This window comes from Pantherophis guttatus, chromosome 4 (genome assembly GCF_059756535.1).
Source record: "Pantherophis guttatus breed Tessera chromosome 4, ASM5975653v1, whole genome shotgun sequence".
Lineage (NCBI taxonomy): Eukaryota > Metazoa > Chordata > Lepidosauria > Squamata > Colubridae > Pantherophis > Pantherophis guttatus.
In genome coordinates this window covers 100168718-100192416 of record NC_142066.1, presented here as the reverse complement: position 1 = coordinate 100192416, position 23699 = coordinate 100168718, and the positions used below count along the sequence as shown (strand labels likewise).

General features: G+C 40.8%; 1 protein-coding gene and 1 pseudogene across 4 annotated transcripts in view; one reads left to right on the top strand and one right to left on the bottom strand.

Moving 5' to 3' along the window:
- CPNE4 (copine 4) overlaps positions 1–23699 on the bottom strand; it is a 517058-nt gene that overhangs the window by 331169 nt on the left and 162190 nt on the right. The gene's annotated exons all lie outside the window — the stretch shown is intronic.
- On the top strand, positions 263–9769 carry LOC148114263 (uncharacterized; annotated as a pseudogene).

Genomic DNA, 23699 nt, shown 5'->3' with positions numbered 1-23699 from the left:
CAGGCAGCTGGTCTTAATAACCAGCTTAATAACAGGGTGCCTTAGACCATTGTACTACCAAGTTAAGAGGAAAGTGTTTGTTAACATTGACAGCTCCGTTTAAAATTAATGGACCTTGGCTTAAAAGAATTAAGACTTCAGGATTAAAGAATACAGTATTGACTTTTAACAAATTATAATATCTACTAAGGATTGGGAATTAATTGGACTTATTGGACTTATTGATTTGTCTCTTGTAAAAGTGCAATTTGAAAATTAAAAAATGGCCTCAAAGCAAATTAAAATTGGAGTTACTAAAAGTGCCGGGGCATCACCAGCTCAATCACCAGCTCAATCATCTAAACTGCAATTTTTGTTAGCCCAAGTGGATACACAATTATTGACACTAGAAGCCCTTCAGGAGGCTTTAAAGGTGCAAGCCTCTGTTCTAGAAGGAAAAATTACATCCGTTTTTGAGGAAAAAATTAAAGACGTGTCTGAGGAGATGGCTGAAATTAATGAAGTAATCCAAACTCGAAATAAAGAAATAAGAGAAGACATTGTTTTGGCGCTTCAGGGTCTGGCAGGTCATGTTGAATCGTTGGAGGAAATGGTGGAAGAAATAAACCAGTCTAATGTGAATTTGGAGAATAAAATGGGTGAGGTTCAAACTAAGATGGAAAAGGCAGACACAGAAGTTACAATGATACAATATAGAGCGATGGAGTTTGCCCTGAGAGTAAGAGGTCTGAGAGAAAATAATCAAGAGAACCTGAGAGAGATTTTTGCAGAAGCTTTTGCACAGCTAACTGGAGATTCAAAGGCAGAGTTTGAATGGCAAATAGATAAAATCTATCGTATTAACTCATGGGTTGCCAGACAGAGACAATTACCAAGAGATATTGTAATTTACTTTACTACAAGGAGGATATGAAATGAAATCTTACAAGCTTCTTACAAAAATAAACTCCAAGTGGCAGGACAGGAGGTTTTAGTACTGAAAGAAATTCCCCCAAAAATGTTGAGAACTAGAAAGGATTATGCATTTCTAGTTGAAGACCTCAGAAAATGCCAGATGCAGTACAGATGGGAGGTTCCAGCTGGATTAGTGGTGAATTACTCAGGAGAAAGATATCGTCTTAATACAGTTTGGAAGGCTAGAGATTTTTACATCAATGTACTAAAGGCTGGACACCCACCATCCCCAGAAGTTAGAAGAAGAAAAGAAACAGAGGAGAAAGGGGGAGAAGGAAGGTATGCAGGCACAAGCCCAAGGAGGGGCTTTGATTATGCAAGAAGATTTATTGCAACTTTCGGGTACTGTTCAAGCTTTGGAATTATTTAAAAAAATAGAAGGACCAAAGGATAAATGACAAACTTGAGCGGCAGCCAAATGTAAAGAACAAGAATTAAAGGCACAGCAAACTCAGATAATAATTCAAGAAACTACAAATACAGAAGCAGTGGGAGGAGCAAGGCCGAAGAAGAAAATCCATGAAGATTTTCAGCCTGCGCTCCAAAAGCTTCAGGGGCCAAGAATGGCAATTAGATTCTTAACGTGGAATGTTAATGGCTTAAACTCACCACAGAAGAGAAAGAAAATATTTCATTATCTGAAATAGTTTAAAAATGATGTAATTTGTTTGCAAGAAACACGTATTAGAATAAGAGACCAAAAATATTTGATAAATGCAAGATTGGGAACACATTTTGTTGCATCAGAGAAGAAAAATGGCATAGTAATATATTTAAGGAAAGACTTAATTGCTAAATCAATTGAAGTAAATGCTCAAGGAAGATATATACCAATTGAACTTTTAATAGAAGGGAAGAAAATACTTTTAATTGGAGTATATGCACCTAATCAACAACAAGAGAAATTTTATAAGCTTCTGCATACCAAATTAATACAATGGGATTATAAATCGTGTATATTATTGGGTGACTGGAATGGAGTAATGGATATCCAAAAAGATAAGAAAGGGCTCTTGTCAAACATCCGAACGCGTGCTAGATTGCCTAAATCCTTTTTTGACATGATGGATGATATGGAATTGAAAGATATTTGGTGAGAACGGAATGTTGAAGAACAAGATTTTACATTTTTCTCTGATAGGCACCAATCCTTTTCTAGAATTGATTTCATATTAATTACTAATGATTTTCTTTCTAGGGTGAAGAAGACGAAGATATGTCCAAGAATTTTAACAGACCATAGCCCGGTTTGGATGGAATTGGAATATGGAAAGGGTTCCAGGAGGTTTTGGCGGTTAAATGAAAATCTATTTAGATATGAGGAAAATGTGAAAGAACGTAAAAAATTAATGAAATAATTTTTTGTTATGAATATGCATAAGGGTACACCCATGGAAATGGTTTGGGATGCAAGCAAAGCATACATGAGAGGTGTTTTAATATATTTGAACAATACATATAGACGTAGACAGGTGAAAAAACGGATGGAATTAGAAGAGGAAATAAAAAAGAAAGAGCAGGCATTAATATTGAATCCAGCAGATAAGTAAATAAAAGAAGCAATTATTTTATTGCGAGGGCAGTTTAAGATGTTGATGTCTAATTTACAATATGCTAAACACAATACTTTTTTCAATGCGAATAAACCAGGTAGATGGTTAGCATATTTGCTAAGGAAAAAACAAAAGTCTCATGCTATAGAGAAAATAGAATATTACGGTAAAGAGGTGTATCAACAAAATATGATTAAAAAAGCATTTCTAGAATTTTATTTTATTTTATTTTTTTTATTGAATTTTAAACAAAGATATAAGGACAATACTAAAAATACAAAGACATTACAAAGACAAACAAATTCCCACCACCAACCTATCCACACCATACTTTACATATATGTTGTGATCATCATCAGAATATATATTGCTTTATAAGTTAATATATAAATGATACATTGTCAATTCAGCTGTTTTAAATTAGAAATAATCTTGCATCTCCTCTTTATTCATTTCCGGTTTTAATTTTCCTACCCTATTCTCTTTCATCTATATTTGTACTGATTTTCTTTTCCAGCCATTGATACCACTGATGCCACACAAGATAGAATTCACTTTCTTCTTTATCCTGGAGTTCTAGTGTCAGTCTATCCATTTTGGCACACTCTGTTATCTTTGAGATTAGTTTGTCTTTGGTTGGGAGTTGGTCTGATTTCCAATTTTGCGCGAACAGTAACCGTGCTGCTGTCAAAATGTGTATGATGAGGTATTTTGTCTCTTTGTTGTGTTGTGTTGTTATCATTCCGAATAAAAAAAATTCTGGAGTGTTTTCTACTTGTTGATTTATTATTTCTTCAATAGTTTCCTTTATGTCCTTCCAGTATTGTTGGGCCTTTGTACATTTCCACCAGGCATGGTAGTATGTCCCCTTTTTTGTTTTGCACTTCCAACAGTGTGGGGAGGCGTTCAGGTATATTTTGGCTAATCTGGCTGGTGCTAAGTGCCATCTGTAAAACATTTTTATGAGGTTTTCTTTGTAGGGTATGGCTCTTGTCATTTTAATGTTCTGTTTCCACAATTTCTCCCAGTTTGCCAATTGAATGTTGTGCCCTATGTCCCTGGCCCACCTTATCATATTTTCTTTTACTGTTTCTTCCAATAATTTATATCTGAGAAGGTAGTTATATAATTTGGTTATCATCTTTTGTTCTGGGCCTTGTAAAATCTTGTCCAATTCGTTCAAATTATTCGAGATTCCATATTACCAACTACTATTAAATCAACCAAGAAAATATCTCCAACCCAAACACTATTGGTGGCTTCCCCGGCTCAGCAGAAGACAGGGGAAACAACAGATAAAGAAAAGACTAACATAGGTATCCAAACATCCAAGCTGCCCTTGCAATGATCCAGGAGGGAATGAAAAGGATGGAAGATAAGATGACCCTGAATCATGATGAAACCAAAAGGAACCATGAACAAATGCGATTGGATGTAGGGGAAATTAAATATGAGATTAGAAATATAGATGAGAAAATAGAGAAAATTCAACAAAATATAACCGAAAACGAATAGAGAATCCACAAAGTTGAGGAAAAGGCGGAAGCCACAGCTACCAGGTTGGAACAGATGGAGAATCAACAAGCGACAAGGAGTCGAGACACAGAAGATGCATTGACATTTCTTGAAATGGAAAAGGCATCTTTCTACTTAAGATTTCAAAATATAGAAGAACAGAGAGATGAAGACTTGGGCGAAATTATGGTTGGAATCTTGGCAGAGGCGACACATAAAGATAAAGATGAAATAAGAGGTGGTATCGATGAAATTTACAGGGCCTTCACAAACTATGCCAGAAGAAACAAACTCCCTAAAGAAGTACACATCAGATTTACGAAAAAGGCATTTCTAGAATTTTATACGAGGTTGTATGCTAGTGATAAAATTCAAGGTATAGAAATAGATAGATACCTACAGAAGGAGAATATCCCTATACTTACAGATGAGCAAAGGGAAAAATTGAATCAACCAATAACTTCAGAGGAAATTTTCTTGGCAATTAAGCAATTAAAGGTTGGTAAGGCTCCTAGAACAGATGGATTGACAGCCATTTATTATAAAAATTTGCAGTTAGAAATGGTGGAACCACTTAAGGAACTATTTAGTAGAATACAATTTGGAGGAAATGTATCCCCATCATGGAGAACAGCCTTTATTTCTTTGATCCCAAAGGAGGACCAAGACCATAGTCAGCCAAAAAACTATAGGCCTATATCGCTACTTAATACAGATGATAAGATTTTTGCCAAAATATTAGCAAATAGGTTAATGTTAGTTATGCAACAAATGATTCACAATGATCAATCTGGATTTATAAATGGGAGACAGATGAAAAGCAATGTAAGGCAAATTGTTAATGTACTGGAGTATTTGGGGAAGAACAACCAAGTCCCTGCAGTGCTTATATTTCTGGATGCGGAGAAAGCATTTGATCGATTGAATTGGTATTTTTTACTGAAAATAATACAAAAGATGCAGTTTGGAGAGTATTTTACACAATCTATTAAGGCAATATACTAGGGAAAAATAGCACAAATAATAATTAATGGTAGCTTAACAGAAACCTTCAAAATTGAAAAAGGAACAAGACAGGGGTGTCCCCTGTCCCCATTATTGTTTATTTTGACTTTGGAATTTTTGCTGAACAAAATACGGGGGTCAGATAAAATAAAGGGAATTAAAATTAGGCATTATGATTACAGATTACGAGCATTTGCAGATGACTTGGTTGTAACTTTAACCCAACCAGTGCAATCAGCTATAGGTTTAATGGATATAGTTAATCAATATGGTCAAGTATCAGGTTTTAAAATAAATATAGGGAAAACAAAGATAATAATTAAAAATATGACTACAAATCAAAAAGAAGAATTAGAAAGAGTAACAGGATTTGAAATAGTAAAAAAGGTTAAATATTTAGGGGTTTATATTACAACTTCAAATGTGAAATTATATAAGTATAATTATAAACTGTTATGGCAAAAAATACAGAAAGAGATGGACAAGTGGAAAAAACTACAATTGTCCCTGTTGGGAAGAATAGCAGCAATAAAAATAAATGTTTTGCCTAAGTTTTTGTTTCTTTTTCAAATGATACCAATACTTATTATATGATAAGAAGGTGGATAAGACTTTTAAAAGCCATATATTAAGGAATGCTTTATTGCGTGTCTGGAGAAAGTATCAATACAAATTAAATGATAAGATACCTATATGGGCAGTACCCAGACATGTGATAGAGAATATAAATGTAGAACAAAAACAAGATGTGATTACATATAAAGAGCTTCTCAATATGGAAAGAGGTATATTACAGTTAAAGTCTTTGAATGTACTAAAAGAAGAAAAGATAATTCAAACTTGGTTTCAGTACAGACAGTTACAAGCTAGATGGAAAGAGGATCAGAAAATTGGTATCATGCAAACGGATGAAAACTTGGTAAAACAAATCAGAGACCAGAGTCAAATGCATATAAAAAGGTTGTATAATACATTGATAGAAATAGATTCAGAAACCGAGTTAATTAAAGATTGTATGATAAAATGGGCACAAAATATTGAGGAAACAATAATGATGGAAACGTGGGAAAAAATATGGGTTAGAAATGTAAAATTTACGCAAGCTCAAAATATGAGAGAAAATTTTTATAAAATGTTTTATAGATGGCATCTAGATCCTAAAAAGTTAGCTTGTATGTATCCAAGTTTACAATCTAAGTGTTGGAGATGTGAGTGTGATGAAGCCACGTATTATCATATATGGTGGACATGTAAAAAAATCAAAGCATTCTGGATAAAAATATGGTGGATTATGCAAAACATTCTTTAAAAAAAGATAAAGATTACTCCACAGCTGTTTTTGCTGGGTATAATTACAGATTGTATGGTTATAGAGACTAATTTGATTTTAAATTTAATAACCGCAGCAAGATTTTTGGTGGCGCAGTATTGGAAGAAGGAAGATTTGCCTACTATTGAAGAATGGACACTAAAAGTAATAAACTTAGCAGAGATGGCCAAAATTTCAGCGTATTTGAAGGACCATTCAAATGAAAGATATATTTTGGAATGGAGAAGATGGATTGACTATATTCAAAACGAATATGGGATTAAAAAGTTTCAAATATTTTATGAATGAATAAAGAGTCTTTAGAAAGTATTTAAATTTAGTCATGTAAAAGGGGAGTTAAAAGTACAAGAGGGAGATAGGAGTCTATAGATAGTTAGCATATGTTAGTATATGATTGTTAAATGCTATACCCTGTATTTTGCTCTGGGAAGTCGGGGGGGGAGGGTTGGGAAGGGAGGTGGGAGGTGGGATGGGAAAACATTTGTAAAAAATTTTAAAACTTTTTAATAAAAAAAAATCATAACACAGAGACTATTTATGCACACTATTAAGTAATGCAGCAAAGATAAGAAAGTTGCTGGAAAAAGTAGCAAATTACCATAGAATTTTGCCTGCACATCCTAAATTGGACAATATATCTCAGATATTGAAATGCAAGAGTGAGGAAAGATATGCTGCCCCATTAGTAACAATCAAAGCAAAAGTGTCCTTTGTCCTCAGATGATGTGAGGAGTTTCTGGTAAGCCTTTGAAGATTTTTCAAACTACATTGTGTACAGCCCTAATAAAAGCAGTTCAGCAGCAAATGAGTAATCTAAAGGAATAAATGCTTATCTTGATTGTTATCTGTTTGCCATGATCTAGCTATGAATGAACCAAGAGACTGAATAGGTTGCTCTCTTAAATTCTCTTAGGCTCTCTCTAGAGAGTTTCTTACCTATCTCTAAGAACATTTCTTATCTAGAATAAACTCTTCCTCTAAAACTGTCAAACTCAAATAGAAAAGGTGGCCACTAAATCATACAAAAGGATTCCTGTGGGACATATATTTGACTTAGAAAACCACACTTGTTCATATATATTTTATTTTATTTTAAATTTTATTTTATTTTATTTTAAATTTTGTATTTATATGTTTTATTCTATGGCTGTTCACCGCCCTGAGTCCTTCGGGAGTATATAAATTCAATAAAATAAATAAATAAATAATATTTCTTTATTAATACATCAGCATATTAAAATATTCACATTGATTAATATTGAAAGAACTAGATACTACTACATTAAAAAAATAAATATATTAGTACACATTTAACTATTCGTTTTCAATTCATGTGTATTTCTATATATTTATTTATTACATTACATCTCATTACAATAAGAACTAGTTATGGATACAAAGCATACAATTTTCTGTTTTAATATTTAACCTTAATATTTTGTACTGGAAAGTGTTCATCTTTTGACAAAAACTATGTTATTTATGGAGGAAGGAGAGAAATTGCAACTTATTTTGGAGAGAGATAGTCCTTCATGCATGGGAAACTCTGAGGTCCAGAATAGCCTGGCTGCCATTGCAAAGGCAGTTGCAAGGTTGCTTGAGGCTGCTGCAGGACTAAGAGAAAACCATTCTGTCTCCCATTGCTTCTGCCTGCCCATGCCATGGCAGTGCCAACCAATATTTGCTGCTGAAATTAAGCTGAGGCAATGAATATGTGCAGGATTTCTCATGAGTTTGGAGTTTTATGGTAGTTAGTGAATAAATTTACTATTTAGTGTTAAAATATAATATCTATGTTTTATTGTATTTTTATTTTGTTGAATATTCCTCAATTGTACTTAAATATGGTTCAAATCATATTTAAGTGTGTTGTGGGCTGCTTGTTTGGCCCCTTTGCTATAGGACATTGCAAAAAATTGCCTCTAAAGTTATCCATGTTCTTCTTCATTTATGCAACTGATTTTAAAAAGACCTTGAAAATTGTTTCAAAATATATCTAGTAACACCATGAAAAAATTGAGGTGGTTCTAATGAAATTATAGAGAACCTTCATTCCATAGCATTGTCATACTAAGAACTTTGTTATTTTAATAAATAAAAAAATCTTGCACGCTGGCCTTTGGAAAAGCATGACTCAGTTATAACTAGATTCTCTTTTATTCTCTGGAGCCGTGATGGTGAAACTATGGCACACATGCCAGAAATGGCACACAGAGCCATCTCTCAGGCACACGAGCCATCGCCCGTTGCTCTTTGGGGTTCTGGCATGCCAGCCAGCTAGTTTTTACCCATGCAGGAGTGCCAGAAACCAGAAGAGCAGCTGCCCGGCACACATGTGCACGCCGGGAAGATGACCTTCCAGTTTCTAGCTGGTCTTCGTGCATGCATGTGTGCCAGAAACAGAAGACCAGGTGGCCAGTACACATGCGCGTGCACAGCTGGTCTTTACATGTGTGTACCAGAAACTGGAAAACCAGGTTCGGGAAACCGAAAGATCACTTTCCTGGCGCGCACATGGACACTGGGTGGCTGCTCTTCTGGTTTCTGGCACGCGTGCACATGTGCACTCCCATTTCGGCACTCCATGTCAAAAAGGTTTGCCAAAGGATTCAAAATAGAATATCTAACTTATTATCATAAAAGAAGCAGACAGAAATGATCAACAAAATAGTTAGTAATACAAGTATAAGACTTAAGTGTTGGATTTTTGTTAAAGAATATGGCCAAGGGATCGTTTGTCTAAGAGTACCTAATATTTCTGTAATTCTACAAAATTCATTTTTACCTATTCAAAGGGTTGATTAGACTGCTTGAAAAATACAGTGCTTTAAAATGGTGAAAAAAGAACAGGCCACATACTGATATGTGGCAATTACTTTAATATATGGCATTCATTAAAAACCACTCAATTTAATTTCTTTTTTTAAAGATAACATTCCAATAAATATTCACAATTTTATGTAGAGACTATAGGGAAATTCTTTAGAGACCTTTAACTTGGAGGATTATTTCAAAAGAAAAAAAATTAAATCTTATATTTTCATAAATATAGTATAAAATGCAGTTCCAAACAAATGCAATTCTAACTGATTTCATGCCTAACTAATATACTCCTGACTTCATTCCTAACTTATTTAAGTCAAAAATTATATGCCTATGCACAACTAAAGAACGGATGTTGTCTTACCTGAATGTCCCTTTTCTGGGCACTGCGACCACAATCCATGGCTGGGTTCATTCTCCGTGTCTTGACAGCAACTGAGAGAAAAAAAACTTTCTTCGTGCTATAACTACGCCCTCTTGTCTCCTTGCACTCTAGTCTTTGTCTCGAAGGCGTGGACAACCTAAATACGAACACTGTACAGTTAGAATAGCACAAATCCGCACCTCCGACACCCCAGGTCTGGAGTAGGAGGCTGAAAGGGGAAGGAATGGATTGTGGTCGCAGCGCCCAGAAAAGGGACATTCAGGTAAGACAACGTCCATTTTCCAGTGTGCTGCTCCCATAATCCATGGCTGGGATATACCCAAGCTCAAACCCTCTGGGCGGGAGGCTGACTGCTCCCTGAGTCCGGGTCCAAGTGTACAGCCTGCAGAACCCTTCACCCAAATGACACCTCAGCTGAGGCACAAGCATCAATCTTGTAGTGATGAATTAAGGGCAAAATCGATGACCACGTGGCTGCATGATAGATGTCTGAGACAGAGGCTTGGGTGACCCAAGCGGCCGTGGTAGCCGCGCTATGGGTGGAATGTGGTAAGATCTTGCCTGGCAGGGGCCTGGCTTTGAGCTCATACGCAAGCGAAATACAGGCTTTAATCCACTGGCCCATTGTGGAAGCAGAAATTTTCTGGCCCATGGAAGCCAGATGGAATGAGACCAGAAGGGCCTCAGTCTGTGGAAAGGAAGCTGTACGGTGAATGTATCTATGAAGGGCCCACCTCACGTCCAGCGTGTGCTAGCGCTCCTCACGGTGGTGCCGAGGAGACAGGCAAAAGTCCAGCAAGATGAGCTCCTGGGCCCAGTGAAACCAGGAGTTCACATTGGGCATGAACACAGAGTCCAGTCTGAGAATCATAGTATTGGCATGAAATATGCAGAGATCCTTCCTAATTGACAAGGCAAAGAGTTCCGAAACCCTCCTGGCCGATGTAATCCTCCTGGCCACCTTGAACGAGAGGAATTTGAGAGCGACAGAACCCATGGTTCAAACGGAAGTGATGTAAAAGCCTGTAGGACTAGCGGAAGGTCCCAGGATGGATATCGATGGACCGTAGCAGTTGCAGATTCGTGGCGCCATGGAGGAAACCTCAAATCTGAGGATGGTGCGACAAGGATTGGTAAGGCAGGCACATAAGGACGGTTGACAAGGTGGCGGTCTGCCTCCATAGAGTAGAGGGAGCCAAACCTCTATTCAAACCTGCCTGTAGAAAGTCAAGGATGTCCAGTATTTCCGCAGATATCGGATCAATGTGGTGCCTGGAACACCAGGCACAGAACGCTCTCCAAGACGCCTGGTAGATACGGGATGTGGATGACCATCTGGAAGCTTGGATTGTCCCAATCGCCTTGTCTGACAGGCGGTCCTTCTTCAGGATGACCCTCTCAAGCTGGACAGCCAGCTGGAGCCACTGAGGCTCTGGGTGGTTTATGACCCCCTGGCACAGAGAGATCCAACTTGGAGGAATCACCCATGGACGAGAGACAGAAAGCGCCACCAGATCGGCGAACCACGGACGGCGTGGCCAATTGGGTGCCACTAACAGCAGTTCTGCCTTTTTGACGAGCATCTTCCGGACAACCCGCGGAATGAGGGGAATCGGGGGGAATGCATACAACAGGCCCCAGGGCCAACGGCACCGAACGGCATCTCAATCCTCCGCCAGTAGATCCGGGTAATGGGACATGAACTGAGGAAGTTGAGCGTTCAATTGGTTGGCAAACAGGTCGATGACCAGATTCCTGAACCGATTCGTGAACTCCCGAAACAGGCCAGGGTGAAGCTGCCACTCCGCAGGGTCGATTTGCTCCCTACTGAGCCAATCGGCACGAACGTTTGTGGCACCGGAAATGTGGTCCGCTTTGATGGAAAGAGCAAAGCGTTCAGCCCAACGCAACATCCTCTCCGCTTCTAGCATCAATGGCCTTGATCGCGTGCCCCCTTCCCGGTTCACATGTGCTTTGGCCGATGTGTTGTCTGTGAGGACCAATATGTGATGGCCCTCCAAGGTTGGCTGAAAGTGATGAAGAGCCAGACGAATCGCCCTCAGCTCCAGTAGATTGATGCTGTTCCATCGTTCAGATTGAGACCACTGACCCTGCGCCACCTGATTGAGGAGGTGCGCGCCCCAGCCATGAAGATTTGTGTCTGAAGTCAGAACTAGATGGACCGGCTCTAGGAAGTAACAGCCCCGCAATAGGGCAGGAGATGTCCACCAGTGGAGTGAGAGATGAATCTGCGGAGGTAAGGTCACCTTGTGTGATGAGTTGCTGCGGCCCGTCCGCTGAAAGGGAAGGAGGAACCACTGTAGAGGGCGAGAGTGTCTGAGAGCCCAGTGGACAATGGAAAAGCAAGAAACCATCTTCCCCAACAGCTGGGACAGGAGCAGCAAGGGGACAGACCTCTGGGAAAGTACCTGGGTTACCAATTCTGTGAGACTCTGGACTCTGTCCGACAACAAAAACACCTGTCCCTTGGCTGAGTCTATCACCGCCCCAAGATGAAGCAGACGGATGGAAGGTATTAACTGACTTTTGTCGAGATTGATCGAGAAGCCGTGCTGCTGGAAGGCACAGATCAGATGTCGCGAGTCGCCTGAGTGAAAGAGGATGAGAGAACCAGAATATCGTCAAGGTAACACAAGACCCTCACAGGGAGGGGTCTGAGAGTAGCGGCCACCACCGCCACCAATTTTATGAATATCCTGGGGGCCGAGGAGAACCCGAAGGGCATGGCACAATATTGAAAATGGTTGCCCACATACTCGAATCTCAGGTACTTCCGGTGGGCGGGATGAATCGGAACATGCAGGTAAGTTTCCCTGGGATCCAGTGACTGTAAGAGGTTTCCCTCTCTCACACTGCCTAGGATTGATCGAAGGAAATGCATTTTGAACCTGCGATAGCAGATGGACAGATTCAGTTGCTTTAGATTTAGGATCCGCCTCCAGCCCCCTGAATTTTTGGGGACCAAAAACAGATTCGAGTAGAAGCGGGTCCCATGCTGATCCAAGGGAACTGGTTCTATTGCCTTTATGTCCAAGAGATGTTGAATCTCCTCGGCTATCAGGTGTTGCTTCTCTGTTGAGACCGGAACCGGGCAATGCAGAAAATGAGTGGGAGGGTAGTCAGTGAACTCTATGGAGAGCCCTTGGGCGACAGTGCAACAAACCCACACATCCAAGGTCGATTACTCCCACTGGCGGTGAAAGAGTTGGAGACGAGCACCAATGGGATCTGGAGGCTGGGAGTCACTTGCCCCTGCGAAAGTTCTTGAACCCGGACCCTCAGAACGGGCACTTCGTAGAGAACTGGGACCTGCCACGGTCGCGGGATTGTTGTCTGTCTGTGAAACGGTCATTGCCTTGGAAGGAAGACCTCTGGGAAAAGGACCCCCCGGGCCCTGAGGAAGCGCGAAAGGGCTGCAGCTGAGAGTAGGAGTATAGCGGCGCTCCGGTCTGCGGTATGATGTTGGCAGAATTTTGTGCTTGTCCTTGTCCTCGATGAGGACCGGATCTAAAGTGGCTCCAAAGAGGTTGGGGGCCTTGTACAGAGCTGCAGCTAGCTTCCATTTGGCTTTGGCGTCAGCCTTCCAACTGCGAAGCCAGAATAGTTGCCTTGATGTGACTCTGGAATCCAGGGCACGAGAGGCAAATTTGGCTGAATTCAAGGAGTATTTGGTGGCGGCTACAATCTTATTAATATCTTGGTGTAATCTGGTTTTCTCGGGAGGAAGCCTCTCCTCTAGCTGACTCAGCCATATTAACGACGCCCTATTAAAGAACGATGTAGCTGTCACTTAATTGCCCAAGATGCCGCTTGATGCGCTTTCCGGAAAGCGAGTTCAGCTCTCCTGTCCTCTGACTTGAGTCCATCCAACGAGTCCGAGGAGAGCACTGATGCAGATGACAAACTCGCGACCGGGGCGTCTACAGATGGCAAAGCCAAAAGGTCCTTCAACTCCGGGGCAGCGCAGTACAACTTCTTGTCTTGACTGCTGGGTGCTGTCAAGGAGCCAGGCTGATTCCAAGGATTCTGAATCACCTCGGAGAATAGTTGAGGGCAAGGAAGAAATTCTTTGTCCGGTTTGGAAAGCATAAACAGGGCATCATGAGGTCCTGTTGTAGCTTGAGATCCGCTGGGCAGTGCATCACTCGCCCCAAGGTTCATTGTCAATCTGGCCTTATGTAAAAGAGACTTGAAAAGAGAAGGCCGGAAAAGACCGGTAAAGGCTGGGGCATCCGGCAGTAGGCCCTCATCTTCTGAAAATGCTATATCCTCAGGACAATCCTCTCCGTGTTCTGAATCAATGGAGGAAGTAGGCTCCTTGTGAGGAGGGGTATGAGGTCTCATGGCTAGCTGACCCTGTGCCAGGGACTGCATAGGTATAGGCAGATAGGGCAACTGGGTGGCCTGTTGAATACCGGCCACCAAAAGAGATGATAGTGCCATAGATAACATAGATTAAAAGTCCAGCTGGCTCCCTGCCAGGTGCCCCTCCTCTGCGCGGAGCCCCGCGGTAGTCGGGGTAAAGGTAGCCTCTGGTTTCTTCCATTGGAGAGCTGGCGGTGCTGACAAATCCACAGCCGAAACACCTGGCATGGAGAGCGAAACCCCTCTCGAGTGAGCAAACGGTTGACCAGAGCTCATGAGACCCTCTGCCGGGGGCCGGACGATGGGGCTGGTGCCAAATTGGGCCCAGAGGTTATGGGAATCGTAATAGGAGCATGCTGCAATGGTTGTGCTTCTAACTCCAGAGATGTAGAACCAGCCAGTTTTGCCTTATTATACTGGCGTTCCAGCGCCTTGTGAGCCGTAGTGCATCTTTATCTGAGCTGGACGAGGCCTTAGATTGGTGAGAAGCATGGCTGGAGGAGGCCACCTGCTTTCCCATCTTGGACTTGTGTTTGGAAGGCCTGGGAGGGCTGGCCTCATGCGCCGCTGTACTGGTCTCGAGGGAGCCCTCAAAGAAGCGGCCACGTTGATGATTCAAAATGGCGGCCACAACTATCCAAAATGGCAGCTGCGTCGATGGTAAAATGGCAGCCGCAGTGATCCCCAAAATGGCGGCCATGCCAGTGACAGAATGGTGGCCGTAGCAGCGACAGCGGGAAACTGAAGGCTGTGGGATGACTGGCTAATCAGACCAGGCACGAGGCGAATCGCCCTCCTGAGCGCCACAAAGCTAATTAACATGTCAGAGTGTGCACGGAAGCAATGCAGGGACTCCGGAGCCGCCACTAGCGAGAGCTGAGCCTGAAGAAAAAAACATGGTGCGGGTGGGCAAATTGGCAGACTGACAGCCCAGCACCAGCACTGGCGGCTAAATTGCCAAGCGCAGAGCTGCCCCGAAGGGACTGAATCAGGAGGCTGCTGTCTGCGATGGAGGAAAGGTGCAGGACAGCCTGGAGCCCCAGACACGTCATGCACGCCTCAGCAGCTGGCAATAAATTAAGCTCTCTCGCGAAACACCAACTAATCAAAAATAAAGCAAGTAAACTAACGAGCCTAAAAATTGTTAGGGTGAAACCCCAGCACAAAGAAAAAGACACCAGTCTGTCAACGACTGAGAGAGAAAGACTGGAATGCAAGGAGACAAGGGAGCATGGTTATAGCATGAAGAAAGTTTTTTTCTCTCAGTTGCTGCCAAGACATGGAGAATGAACCCAGCCATGGATTGTGGGAGCAGCGCACTGGAAAACATTATATATATAACACAGAGACATACACACAGACCAGGGGTGGGTTCTACCTACCTTTACTACCGGTTCACAATGGGGCCGCACAAAACAAAACAAAACAAAACAAAACAAAACACAAACAAAACAACACCTTCTGTTTGCTGAATTTAACGTATTTTCCGGCATATAAGACGACTTTTTAACACAGGAAAATCATCTCAAAAGTCAGGGGTCGTCTTATATGCCGAGTACCCGAATCTGATTTGCTGGCACTGATCGATGATGCTACGGGAGCGCCGACAACATTGTGGGGAAGCTGTGCCAATCTCGTCAAAGCTGCATGCCACTGAATGCTGGACCCAGCTGATTGCTACGCGGAGCTTCCCCCGCCATCCCAGGCATCCAGGTGGATATTACCGATGCTCCGACTTCCCCAGACAGGTGGGGCTCGCCATCACTGGGGGTCAGCTGGGAAAGTCGGAGTGTCGGTAATATCCCCCTGAATGCCTGGGATGGCGGGGGAAGCTCCGCGTAGCAACCAGCTGGGTCCAGCATTGAGTGGCATGCAGCCTTGCCGAGATCGGCACAGCTTCCCCTTAATGTTGTCGGCACTCCCGTAGCGTCATCGGTCAGCGCCGGCAACTCAGATTCGGGAAGCTGTGCCAATCTAGTCAAGGCTGCAGGCTGCTGAATGCTGGACCCAGCTGGTTGCTGAGCAGAGCTTCCCCCACTGTCCCAGGCATCCAGGGGGATATTACCGACGCTCCGACTTCCCCGGACAGGTGGGGCTCGCCATCACTGGGGGTCAGCTGGGGAAGTCAGAGCATCGGTAATATCCCCCTGGATGCCTGGGGGAAGCTCCGCTCAGCAACCAGCTGGGTCCAGCATTGAGCGGCATGCAGCCTTGACGAGATCGGCACAGCTTCCCCTTAATGTTGTCAGCACTCCCTAGCGTCATCAGTCAGCGCCGGCAACTCAGATTCAGGAAGCTCTGCCAATCTCATCAAGGCTGCATGCTGCTCAATGCTGGACCCAGCTGGTTGCTGCGCGGAGCTTCCCCCACCGTCCGACTTCCCCAGACAGCTGGGGCTCGCCATCACTGGGGGTCTAGGGAAGTCAGAGCGTTGGTAATATCCACCTGGATGCCTGGGATGGCGGGGGAACCTCCGCTCAGCAACCAGCTGGGTCCAGCATTCAGCGGCATGCAGCCTCGACGAGATCGGCACCGCTTTCCATCAATGTTGTTAGCGCTCCCGTAGCGTCATCAGTCAGTGCCAGCAACTCAGATTCATGAAGCTGTGCCGATCTCGTCAAGGCTGCATGGGTGACAGGACATGGGTGACAGGAAAAAAAACTGGTACAAAATAGCCCTCTTGCCACTACACGTAGCGTAGCCCATTACCTTGACAGGCAGATGTGCAGCCTGGCTCATAGGTATCTCTACAGTACAGCAACAGTACATACAGTACAGCAACAGTACATACAGTACAGCAACAGTACATACGGTACAGTATACAAATAGCTAACAGTCAAGACTCCATCATGGCTCCACCAGCAAGAAGAAAGAAATATGAAGCCAGTTTTAAACCTAAAGTTGTAAACTTTGCCATGGAACATAATAACTGTGCTGCTGCAAGACAATATGGAGTAACAGAAAAGATGGTTCGGGACTGGAAAGCAAATGTAAAAGCATTAAAGAGTAAGCCAAGGGGTAAGTGTGCATTAAGAAGAGGCACCCCACATTGGCCAGAACTCGAAAAACATGTAGCAGACATGGTGAATGAGCATCGCCAAAACGGTTATGTAGTGACACGAAATAAAATACGTTTGTTTGAACTTCAGTGGGCCAAATCTAACCCAGATCACAGCAACAGATTTAAGGCCACTGTATCCTGGTGTACTAGATTCTTGGAAAGGCATAATTTGGTACTGAGGCAAAAGACAAAAATTGCACAAAAATTACCTGCAGATCTTGATGCCAAAGTAAATAGTTTCCATCGATACATAATACAGCAGCGCAATAAACATGGCTATGTGTTAAGTAGTATCGGAAATATGGATGAAACTCCAATGAATTTTGATATGATTGGAAATAAAACTGTCCATCCAAAAGGTGAAAAAACAATTTTAATTAAAACAACAGGATATGAGAAGTCCAGTTTTACAGTGGTACTAGCATGCACAGCTGATGGCTCCAAACTGAGACCAATGATTATTTTTAAAAGAAAAACAATGCCAAAACTCAAGTTCCCTGTTGGTTGTTTTGTACATGTGAATGAAAAAGGCTGGATGGATGAAGAAGGGGTAAAGCTATGGCTTGATAATGTATGGAGCAGGTGACCAGGTGGACTTATTCAAAAACGTAGTCTATTGGTGTGGGATATGTTCAGGGCTCATTTAACTCCCAGCACCAAGCAAAGGCTTGCAAGAATAAACACAGATTCCTGCAGGAGTCTGGATGTGTGCCTAAACAAGCCATTTAAAGATCGCTTTCGAGAACAGTGGAATGAGTGGATGGTTAGCGGTGAAAAGTCATTCACAAAAGGAGGAAACATGCGTACTCCACAGTTGGATGTTTTGTGCAAGTTTGTCATAAAAGCCTGGAATGATATTGATGCAGAAACAGTAATCAAGTCTTTCAAGAAGTGTGGCATATCAAATTCATTAGATGGTATGGAGGACGACTACTTGTGGCAAGATGAAGAGGAAGCCGAAGCTGAGACCACACCATCTGATACGGAATTAGATCCATACGATGACTGCCTTACAAATGTATCACAAGATGTCATTGATGTACTTATGATATCAGATGACGAACAGGAGGATTTTGAAGGCTTTTAAAGGGAAACTGTGACGCCAGCAAAACCTGTAAAAATAGCTTGCAGTTATGATGGGCGTTGCTGACTCGCCAGGGACTTGCCTGGCACTGGCTCTCTATTGTTTGTTATCTTCCTCCTATCATCATCAGTTCCAGTTTGGTTGACAGCTTAGAAAACAAACAGCATGGCAGCTCCCATGGGTTTATTGTCTTATCCTTCCTTTCAGCTTTAGAGTGAATTAGGAAAAGTTTAATCCAATTGCACTGTTTTATGTTTACATGTTTGATGACAAGCAGCCTTATGTTTATAAGTGACAGTTTTCCTGCTAAGTACCTGCATGTCATTTTGAATTAAAATTACCATATTGAAATCAAATCTGATGTTTTTTAATTTTTATTTGGTGTGCGTTGGAAGAGGGGTAGTCTTATACAACGAGTATAGCCCAAACCCTATATTTTAACAGGAAAAGTAGGGGGTCGTCTTATACGCCCAGTCGTCTTATTCGCTGGAAAATACGGTATGTCCTTAGCTTTAACAATAAATTCTCAGAGCACATGCTGTGGTTTTCAAATAGCAAAGCATGATATCCCATTAGCAGCCTAATTGAGGATATATCTACCTTATGAATGCTTGGAAATTCATAAATCTTATAATCTCAAGAGAAATTCTATCAGGGTTTTTGAGAGGGGTTATTATAAGAAGACATTGGGAAACAGGGAACACAATTTCAGTAAGATATCTAGGAGAAGTTACAGTTCTGTGATGGGGAACTCATTTGCCAATTATATAGGAAAAAAGTTACTTAATTTCCTTCTGCCTCTCTGAAAATAACCTATGTGCAAATCAGTGTATATGTATACACTACTTAGAAATACTTTTAGTTCCAACTATTCCTTAAAGACTAATGTCTATGTAGAATTCAGAACTTCAAAGGATTTCACTGTTTTCTTATATTAATCTGATTTATTCAAGCAATGCTATATGGAGATTACATAACTATTTGTTGTAGTCAATTTAATTTTGTCAAAATGTTTCATACTTTATGGATTTACATACATCAAACTAAGCCTTACTATGGTATCTTCACTTGAGGTGGTATATAAACCAGCCAATCTAGTTTATAAACCATGAACCTATAAAAATATGAATCATGACAGGGATACTCAACCATTTTTCTTTAGACAAGAAAAAGATCCCTAAAAACTACTGGGAATTAAATAAGTTGCATCTTGAGAACAAGAATGAACATATTTTCTATCACAAGGGGTGGAAGGGGTAGATTTTGATACACTCTGGAGATGTTGTGATGGAATGCTGCCTGGATTCCCAGGAGAGAGGAAATGCATTCTAGAGGAGGAAGAGACAATGCGACATGGGAAACAAAGGGTGAAGACAGTTCCACCCTAATAGTTCTCAGAATATATGTTTTATGGTGTAAGTGTTCAGTTTTAATTTGGTAACATTTCTGTCTACAGATGTGGAACAATAAATAAAACTGTTCAGAAGCATCTCAATGTATCTTTCTTGGTTTCTGGATTCTGACAGGTGCCCCAGGAACCATAAAAAAGATATTGGAAGCCCATGGGTTTGATTATTGATTAATTTAGTGCTTGAATCCAGTTTAATTGTACATTTGAGGTGGTGGTGGTGGTGCTGCTGTTTTTTTAAAAAAAACATGAGTAAGAAAATTATAATTTGGACAATGTATGACCCAAACCCTTCCTTTCTTTAGGGAATATGAATCATCAACAGAGGGCTGTAACTGATCATTTTTAAATCAGAATGTTGATGCGATAGATTTTTTTTTAAATGCAAGTTTCACTATGTTAAAATTCACATACCTAAGAAAAATCATTATATTTAAGAAAATACTTAGACGTTTTACATTATGAAGCATCTGTGGATCAGTGATGAATTATCTGTATTAGTTTTCAGTCAACTGATATATTTTATACTATAAATATATGGGAATCAGTAAAAATAGATAGAACCTGAAATAAGGCGAGACAAAGCTTTAAACTGCAGTTTTTAAGATTTATGTACCAAATAAACTACAATACGTCTATAATTGTCAACATGTACCACAGCAATCTTGTTGGAATAATGTCAGAGACATGGAGAAGTGTGGCAGGGAAAACAACAATTTTATGATGAGCAGAGAAAAGACCAAAATACAAAGTCCCAACCAGGCTATACTATTAGTTATTTTAAAATTGCAGTTTCAAGCAGTCATGATAGAAAAAGCTTCCAACTGAGAGATTGCATTAAAAGACCAACTTTGAAAAGCCATTTAATTTAATGTGGCAGAATCTACAAGCTGTGAACTAATGGACAGAAAATCTATTTTTCTCACAATTAACATTTTTAAAGATGGGGATATCTTTTTCCAAATTGGAATTGCTTTTGTTTGATTAGATTGCTATTGCTCTGCAACAGGAAAAAAAATGTTTTCCCATTCTATCTGGATTCATGTATTAGGATAAAAGTCTGTTTTAAATGCAACTTTTTCAAACTGTTAACCATTCTACATTCTATAAATAGGAGAGAATATTTGTAGTTCAGAGTTGAAATTAGGAATCCTTGGTGCTCTCTGAGCTTGGTGAGACATTTCATTATCTAAACTAGGTAAAATAATCAGTGCTAATAGAGAATGGAGTTTACTCTCAATTTATATTCTACTGGCTTGCCTTGCCAGTGTTGGTGAGAGTGGTCTTGGAAATTCTTTGTTTGACACTTCCTTGATTAGGGTATTATTTACCTTTTGATTGCTGGTCTGATGTTAAAATTGGGGTTAATCTATGCTCATCTGCTTGTTGATTGCTGGGGAGGTGTTTTTGTCTTTTTGTCCCTTTTCAGCTTGTTGATTGGTGTATGTATATATGTATTTCTCTTTAGTCAGGTTCTACCTACGTAAACCAAGATATTATGCATACGTATTTACGTAGGTAGAACCTGGCTAAAGAGAAATACACATAAAACCTACGAAAAAGAAAGAAACACACACACACACACACACACACACACACACATTTGTTTTTCTTTCTTTTTTGTAGGTTTTATGTGTATGTCTCTTTAGCCATGTTCTACCTACGTAAACCAAGATATTATGCAGCCCTAGTTCAGTGAAATCACAATTCACTAGTTTCTGGGCTTTTTCTTCTTTTTCTGGCAGCCAGCAGACCCTTTGCTGCCCATTGGGAGACTAAGATAGATCTATTTCGGCCTTATAAGGCCTCATCAGTTAGCCACACCCTCATCTCATGTATCCTCACTGTAAAGGTACAATATTTGTTTTTCTTTCTTTTTCGTATGTTTTAAGTGTATGTCTCTTTAGCCAGGTTCTACCTACATAAACCAAGATATTATGCAGCCCTAGTTCAGTGAAATCACAATTCACTAGTTTCTGGACTTTTTTTTATTTTTCTGGCAGCCAGCAGATCCTTTGCTGCCCATTGGGAGACTAAGATAGATCTATTTCGGCCTTATAAGGCCTCATCAGTTAGCCACACCCTCATCTCATGTATCCTCCCTGTAAAGGTACAATATTTGTTTTTCTTTCTTTTTCGTAGGTTTTGTAGGGTCTGCTGGCTGCCAGAAAAAGAAAAAAAAGCCCAGAAACTAGTGAATTGTGATTTCACTGAACTAGGGCTGCATAATATCTTGGTTTACGTAGGTAGAACCTGGCTAAAGACACACACACACACACACACACACACACACACACACACACAGCCGATTTGTCAGCCTGCCAGATTTCCAGAAATTCTCTATAGCATTTTTGGACTAGGCTTGGTCTAGAATGGTCACAATTTCCAAGTTGAAACTATGGTTAAGTTTGTCCATATATTGTGAAATTAAAGAGTTTTCAATATGTTTTCTTACTGCTAGATAGTGTTCAAGGACGTGTTCTTCCAGTCTTCTTCCTTTTTGTGCTACAATGGCTATGGCAGTCCTTACACCATATGTTATAAATGACTGCTGGGTTTTGTTTTGTTTTTTCATTCTGGGCTGTTGGGGCTTTTGGTTTCCTTAGAATGTTTTGAAGAGCTTTAGTTGGTTTGTGTATGCTGATGCTATGTGGTTGTAATAGTCTGTTGGTGGTTTCTGAGATGTTTTTGATGTATGACAGTGTTATTTGCAGATAGAAAGATCTGCAAAAAAGCAAAGAAGGTTAGAGAACACCAAGGATCTCTCATCCTACATTTTCCAAGATGGACATTTTTTAAGATGGATATGGCAAATTAAGACTATGCATAGGCTCTTGGAGTAATAAATGGTTAGCATTCCAGGACAAACAGGAAGAGAGAGCTGGAACTAGATAAAACTGATTCAATATCACATGCCGATCTTAGTAAGTAAGATAACATTAAGACCAATATAACTGCAAGCTTCATTATATGAGATTCATGAAGCTTTTAAGCCACAAATCGTAGCTTCTGGCCCATCAGGCAGTTGACATTCATGCCTCAAATTTTACTTAGCCCTAGATAGCCATTAAAACACAATTTTTTTATCAAGCATCTGGTAGGCCAATATAGGTAACCAGGGAAACTGGCAAAACAGAAGTTGTGTGGGCCTGGGGTAATAGGAGCAGAATATTTGGCAGCATCTTAGAGACATATACTGCAGGGTGATCTGTGGCATAAGCCAGCAAACATGAAATAGATCACCATAGAGCATGGGTGTCAAACTCATGGCATCACATTGTCATCACGTGACATTTCATGACTTTTTTTCCATTTGCAGAGCAGGGGTGGGTGTGGCCTGCACATGATGCATCTGGCCTGTGGGCTGCCAGTTTGACATCCCTGCCATAAAGTAACATGTCATAAGGACAGCACTAAAGCTACCCCAAATGTCTTTGTTTGCTATTTGCATTCAAACCATGAGTGAATATAAACAACCAGCACAATTGATTTTTATAAGAGGATGCTCAGTGCAAAATTGATATTAAATTAGATATGAAATTAGATTAAACAGCACATCTGGCAAGAGCCCACTTTAAGTAATTCTCATAAACAGAGACTTGATGCCAAGATTTGCTAGTGAGGGAAAGAAAACAACAAAAATTATATTCCATTTTTGTTTCATTTGCAAAATAGCATTGCTAATAATCAGCTAGCTCTGATTCTATTCAAATAACAGGGAAATCTACAAAAATAAAGCAACATTTGCTTTATCAACAGCGGAACAACAACGAAGAAGATACTAATTGGCATAAATGTTGTGCATATTTATATACAAATTAAATCAACAGATGATGCTGTTAATATGGCTCTGCACTACATCCTACAACATCTTGAATCTCCAAAGACCTATGCAAGGGTCTTCTTTGTAGACTTTAGTTCAGCATTCAATACCATCATTCCAGACACACTTCTAACTAAGCTAAACCAGCTACAGGTACCTGAACACACTTGTAAGTGGATCAAAAGCTTCCTAACAAACAGGAAGCAGCACATGAAGCTAAGCAGAATCACAGCAGACACCGGTACAATTAGCACAGGCCCCCCCCAAGGCTGTGTGCTCTCCCCACTTCTCTTCTCTCTATATACCAATGACTGCATCTCTAATGATTCATCTGTTAAACTACTAAAGTTTGCAGATGACACAACAGTGATC